Source organism: Pteropus alecto, unplaced genomic scaffold (assembly GCF_000325575.1).
Source record: "Pteropus alecto unplaced genomic scaffold, ASM32557v1 scaffold123, whole genome shotgun sequence".
Taxonomy (NCBI): Eukaryota; Metazoa; Chordata; class Mammalia; order Chiroptera; family Pteropodidae; genus Pteropus; species Pteropus alecto.
Genome location: NW_006433950.1, coordinates 7,352,519 through 7,357,673, shown reverse-complemented (window position 1 = coordinate 7,357,673; position 5,155 = coordinate 7,352,519). Strand labels below are relative to the sequence as shown.

General features: G+C 41.4%; 1 protein-coding gene across 6 annotated transcripts in view; it reads right to left on the bottom strand.

Annotated features, from left to right (window-relative positions):
* Nucleotides 1-5,155, bottom strand: part of RSPRY1 (ring finger and SPRY domain containing 1) — a 39,538-nt gene extending 34,383 nt beyond the window's left edge. For 2 of the 6 annotated variants that reach the window (XM_015586958.2, XM_006908780.3), the window contains exon 1: nucleotides 4,983-5,155. The gene's annotated coding sequence lies outside the window, so the exon portion shown is untranslated. Of the gene's footprint in view, nucleotides 1-4,633; nucleotides 4,939-4,982 lie in introns of those variants that run through there. The other 4 variants (XM_025044621.1, XM_015586960.2, XM_015586961.2 and 1 more) reach the window with 4 other exon arrangements.

The following is a 5,155-nucleotide window of genomic DNA, read 5'->3' as shown; positions in this document are numbered from 1 at the left end:
AAAGCATTTTAACCCTGTAGCAGTGGTATCTGTGGTCAGGTGAGACATATGGCAAAATGAATTACAGAATATAGTCCTGACCTACAACAGTACAAAGGGAAAAAGACAAATCCTTTCGGCATTCAAAAAAATGTATTAAAAAATAAAATTTAGGGCTGGGCTAAAGTAAGGAATTTCCAGAAGCAAATAAGAGTTAAAAAGAGAGAGAGAGACAGAGAGAGAGAGAGAGACAGAGAGAGAGAAGTAAATAATCCCTGCCTGAGAGAGAGAGAGAAGTAAATAATCCCTGCCTGGTCTTGAAGATTGAAAATTTTGCCTGGGACCCACAAAGGAAATACTAAGGAAGAACTGAAGTGAGCACTAATGATGGCTGCAATACAAAGGAGAAAAACAAATGTAAAACTCCATACTATTTGGGATTTCCACCCTCCGCCCAAGAAACCAAACAACAAGAAATCATACGGATGTGTTATTTAAACACATGATTCATAATATAAGAATAAAAATTTTTCTATGATAGAAAACTCTTTTCTATTAAGAAAAACAAGCGAAATGTATAAACAACATAAATAGCAACACTTTCCTTAATAAGATCTACTTAAGCGTCTGAAAACATTCAATTGCACGCTCAATTGGATATCTAGAACCTAACAGGTTTTCGGCAACTTTTTAAAGTAAATTTATTCTAAAATCTGTAAAAATAGAAAATGTTTCCAAAATATTTACCTCTTTGAAAAACTAAGACATCATTCAATAAATATGAATCTAAGGCTTATATACCAGGCACTGAGCAAAGATGAAAAAGGTCCCTCATGCTCTGGCAAAGGGATGAAGGACAAACAACAGACAATGCACTGAGTGCCCTACCTATAATACAGTACACACCAGAGAAGCCTATGGATAGTGTCAGGTCCACCAGGAGGAGGCCTCTCTCACTCCACCATTTTTCCAGTGGAAACGGAAGTAACATTCAGGTATCTCTGTACAAGCGAGTTTTTAGGTGACTATATATAACAGCATTAGCAAAAAGGGTATGGAGGACTTGTATTTGCACTGCAACAGTCATGTCTTAAATTATAAGCCAAACTATTGTTGGTCCAATATCCCCGACCACAGTGAAAGATTAACCAAAAGCCCATATGTTACATCAATAAAGAAGCTAATAGTAATTCTCATGAAAAACAAAAAACAAAACAACAAAACACAAGAGGATGCAAGATGGAAAACCAAGATCAACTTGGCACAATACAGATGCTGCATCCCAATAAGTATCCTTCCTGAACACTGCGGGAACCCCAGTCAGAAGCTTTGCACTGGTGCCACATTGCCCAGGCGAGACTTCCTGAGAGAAAAAGGTGTTAGTAATTTCTACTGTTGGGCTAATCTTGGTTTATGAATACCAGGTTTTAGTAATCCTTAATAATTCGCTTGGTAGGATATGAATAAGTAGCTCTCAGGCATATGTAAGTGTGAACAACTATGAGGCAATAAGAATGGAAGAAAAGGAGCTGCGCTTCCCATGAGGTGGGGCTCCCCACAAGGTGGGGCTCCCTAGGAGTCAGACTTTGAGGATCAGTGCATTAAGCCAGCACAGGAGAGGAAACGTAATTCTTTAGAAGGTAGAAGGGGTAAGAAAAAGCTACCACTGAAACATTAAACTCTGAGGTAATAATAAACTTGCCAAGTAAGGTATTTTAAACCTTCTATTTGATGTGTACAGGACCCATGAAATTATGCCTGGAAACTGTAATTTCAAGGAAGAAGGAAGCTATGAACAGGGTTCATTCCTTAAGGAGTGCATCAATTCTTTGCTATCTCAAATGCATTCTTAGGTTTCAAAAGCTCAGAAAGGGAGAAAGGGGAATATTCTCTAAGAGCCCACCACTTCACCTCATTTAGCCTTGTATATATCACGCCGTTATCTATAGTTAAATATGCTTTTACATATTTAACCAGCAAGTACTCCCCTTTGGAACAGACATCGAGAGTAAAATATATCAAATATATATTTTTCTAATCATAAAAGTTGGCAAGAAAACTATTTCAAAAGCTGATTTATTGAATAGATAAACTAAAGGGAAAATATTCATTCTTTTGCACTCCTAAAAGTTGTAAAAGTCTCCTCCTAAAGGCTGTGGCCCAAGTTTTAGCATTCACTACTTTGACTATTCTGTTTTTCAATTTTCTAATTTGAATACCAGGAAGAAACCATCTGAATTCAATGGTAAGTGTCTTGAAAACGTCAACTATTTGAAGAGAAGTTAAATTGATAGTTTACTACTCTCAAATAACTCTTTTGAAATGGATTACTGGTTCCACTATGGTTCCCATCTATGGTGCAGCCCTGTGACTATCACATTCTATCTTACAAGGATCTTACCACAAAACGGAAAATCTCCAGTTTAAAGTAGTGTAATGGTGATAACCGTCCTCGAGAATTCCTAATAATTTCTCAAACTATATAGTTATTGGAGTAACAAAGAGAGTTGTATTTTTAAAAGATGCAAAGTGACATCTCACTTCATTATAACAAATTATTTCATTATTAGGCGAAGTATATACAGTTCTTGACAGACTAAATTAAGCTCATGAGTTGAAACAGACTGTTGTAAATGCACTTCAGGAACACACAATTTTTTTTGTTATTCTCTTGCCAAATTCTTCTCCTATTCACTATAGAGTAACAGACTATTACATAAAATGCTAAGTTTCTATTTCCCCTTGATTCTTGGCCAATTTACTAAGTAAAAAGTTATTTTGCTGAGAAAGCAGAAAAAGTCCACACAGAGTATGCTGGAACACTTCCTATAATCAATAATTTAAAAATAATTATGGAGTAAGAAATAATGAACGGTTTGTGAAAACAGCAAAAAAGCAGGTCAAAGAAAAACATTAGGCAGTAGGTCAGGACAACATGTATCCCGGGAAATCAGAAAACTCACAAAAGCACCATGGAATTTAAGAGTAGAAAAACAGGAAACAAGAGAGAGCATTTTGTTAAAAACAAACAAACAAACAAACAACAAAAAACACTACAAAAATCACAAATTACCTAATATTTGGAAAACCAACTCTAACAAATGCCACTAACCAAATATCAGGAAAACGTCATACCTAAACACAAATATCTTATACCTTCACAGAGGGAGCTACAAAGCAAGATGTCAGGAAATGCAAACTCTATATATATGGTGAAAAATATAGAAATATTGCAGAAGAGAAATTTAAAATCAATTGCTAATATGCCTCAAATGAAAAAAAAGTCTCATTTATAAAATCACAACTGAGGGAGGAAGCAAGGTATTCACTACCAGTAGACATCCAATGACCATGAATACATACATACACACACATATATATATTCCATTATATATATTCCCATATATATAGAAATACTCCCATATAAAGGAAATATTCTCATATAGGAATATATATATGAATATATATGTGAATATATATATGAATATATATGTGAAAAAAAAAATATATATATATATGAGATAGTTTACATTTGAGAGCAAATTAGAGATAGTTTACATTATTGAGAGCAAATTACTTAGAGAGGAAAATTTCAGCTGTCAGGGAAAAACTTCCTCAAGGAAAAGATATTATAGTGCAGCCTCCTGCCAGCACCATTCCATCCCCATCTAAGCAGGGGTTGAAACCATGGGTTTAGATTATCCTATGACCTAAAAAGCAGTAAACCTTGTCTTCAGTACAATATGGCTCCCAGCACCCCACAGACTACTGTATTAATTCTGCTCCCTTACATCTATGCACGGTTTCAGTTTAGAAAGTGCCTTCACTTTTATTCAACAGCAACCTGTTTGGTGGTAGAATCACAGCACTTTACTTTCACAAAGCTTGTGGTATGTAAAGTACTTTCACACTCTGCGTTATTTTAGAGAAGAGACCCAAGGAAGTTGTCACTCCTCTAAGGACAAGTAGACGGTGAGTGAGTTGCTCAGACAACTGCCAGACTCCACTCAGTCAATAACAGACACTTCCAACCCTAAACAGTTCAAAGTACAACACTCCAGGGAGAGCAACCTCATTCAGAAAGGATAGAACTGCAGTCTCAATGGGCCATCTCTGCCTTGGTCTCCCTCTCCAAAGACAGGGAGACTGAGGCAGCAGGTGGGGACAAAAGCCCGATCTGGAGTCACGCAGAAAGTGTTGGTGGGATGGACTTCCCCCGCCCCACTTGCACTAAGCCCAGAGTAGCTGAATTCTGTGTTTAAGACACTTGGTCGGTCTCCAGAGAGAAGGGTCTTGCCGTTCCTGGTACCTTCTCACCGTTCCCGCCGGGGCTTTCCTATGGATGGGGGTCTCTTCCTCCCAGAACCGCCCAGCGATCCTCTCTCTCCAAGGCCCATACCCATTTTTCATATCAGGCCTCTGGAGTAGGAGAATCCGCTAGCGCTGGCTCCCAACTCCTAGCCTCTCTGTCAGCTGCATCTCTCGACCCCGAGGTATTTCTACGTCTCCCTAGGGAAGGTCTGCCTCCCACCCGTGCCACCTAAACCTTAAACTCCACAAAAGGAAACCCTCCCAAAGCGTCCTCCCATCTACCTCTTCCGCCCTGGACACCCCCGAGAGCCCTCCTAAATATCAGGAACCTCCCAGGAGTTACCTGCCTCTCACCTGGGCCCCTTTAGCCGCGGCCTCCTCAGAAAGGCGACCCCCAAGAACCTCCTCGGGTCAAGAACACCCTAAAGGAGAAACATCCTCTTCCAGGAACCTCTTCAGGCGCCTTCAGCAGGCAACCCGGTGGAGAGCCTCCGGGCTCTTTCCCGGGCTCTGCCCAACGCCACCCCTCCTGGGCCCCTTCCCGGAGCTTCCCCCGACCCCAGTCCCGTCTCCCAGCCGCAGACTCGGGCGGCTGTCCCCCGCCCTGACGGACGTCCCCGGCTCTCAGACTTCCCCCCACTCCGCGTCCCCCGGGTCTTCCCGGATCAGCGCGGCCGGGCTGCGGCACTGACTTTCTCCAGCTCCCGGGTCCACCCAAAAGAGGGGGCGGCGGCGGCGGCGGCGCGACTCCTTTGTGACAGGTCCGAGAGAGCCGTAAAGATGGACGCGAGGCCACGGCACTGCCATTACGCGCGGGGCCCACCCCCGCTTCGCACAGCCGCGGCCCGCCCTCAGTCCCCTAGGA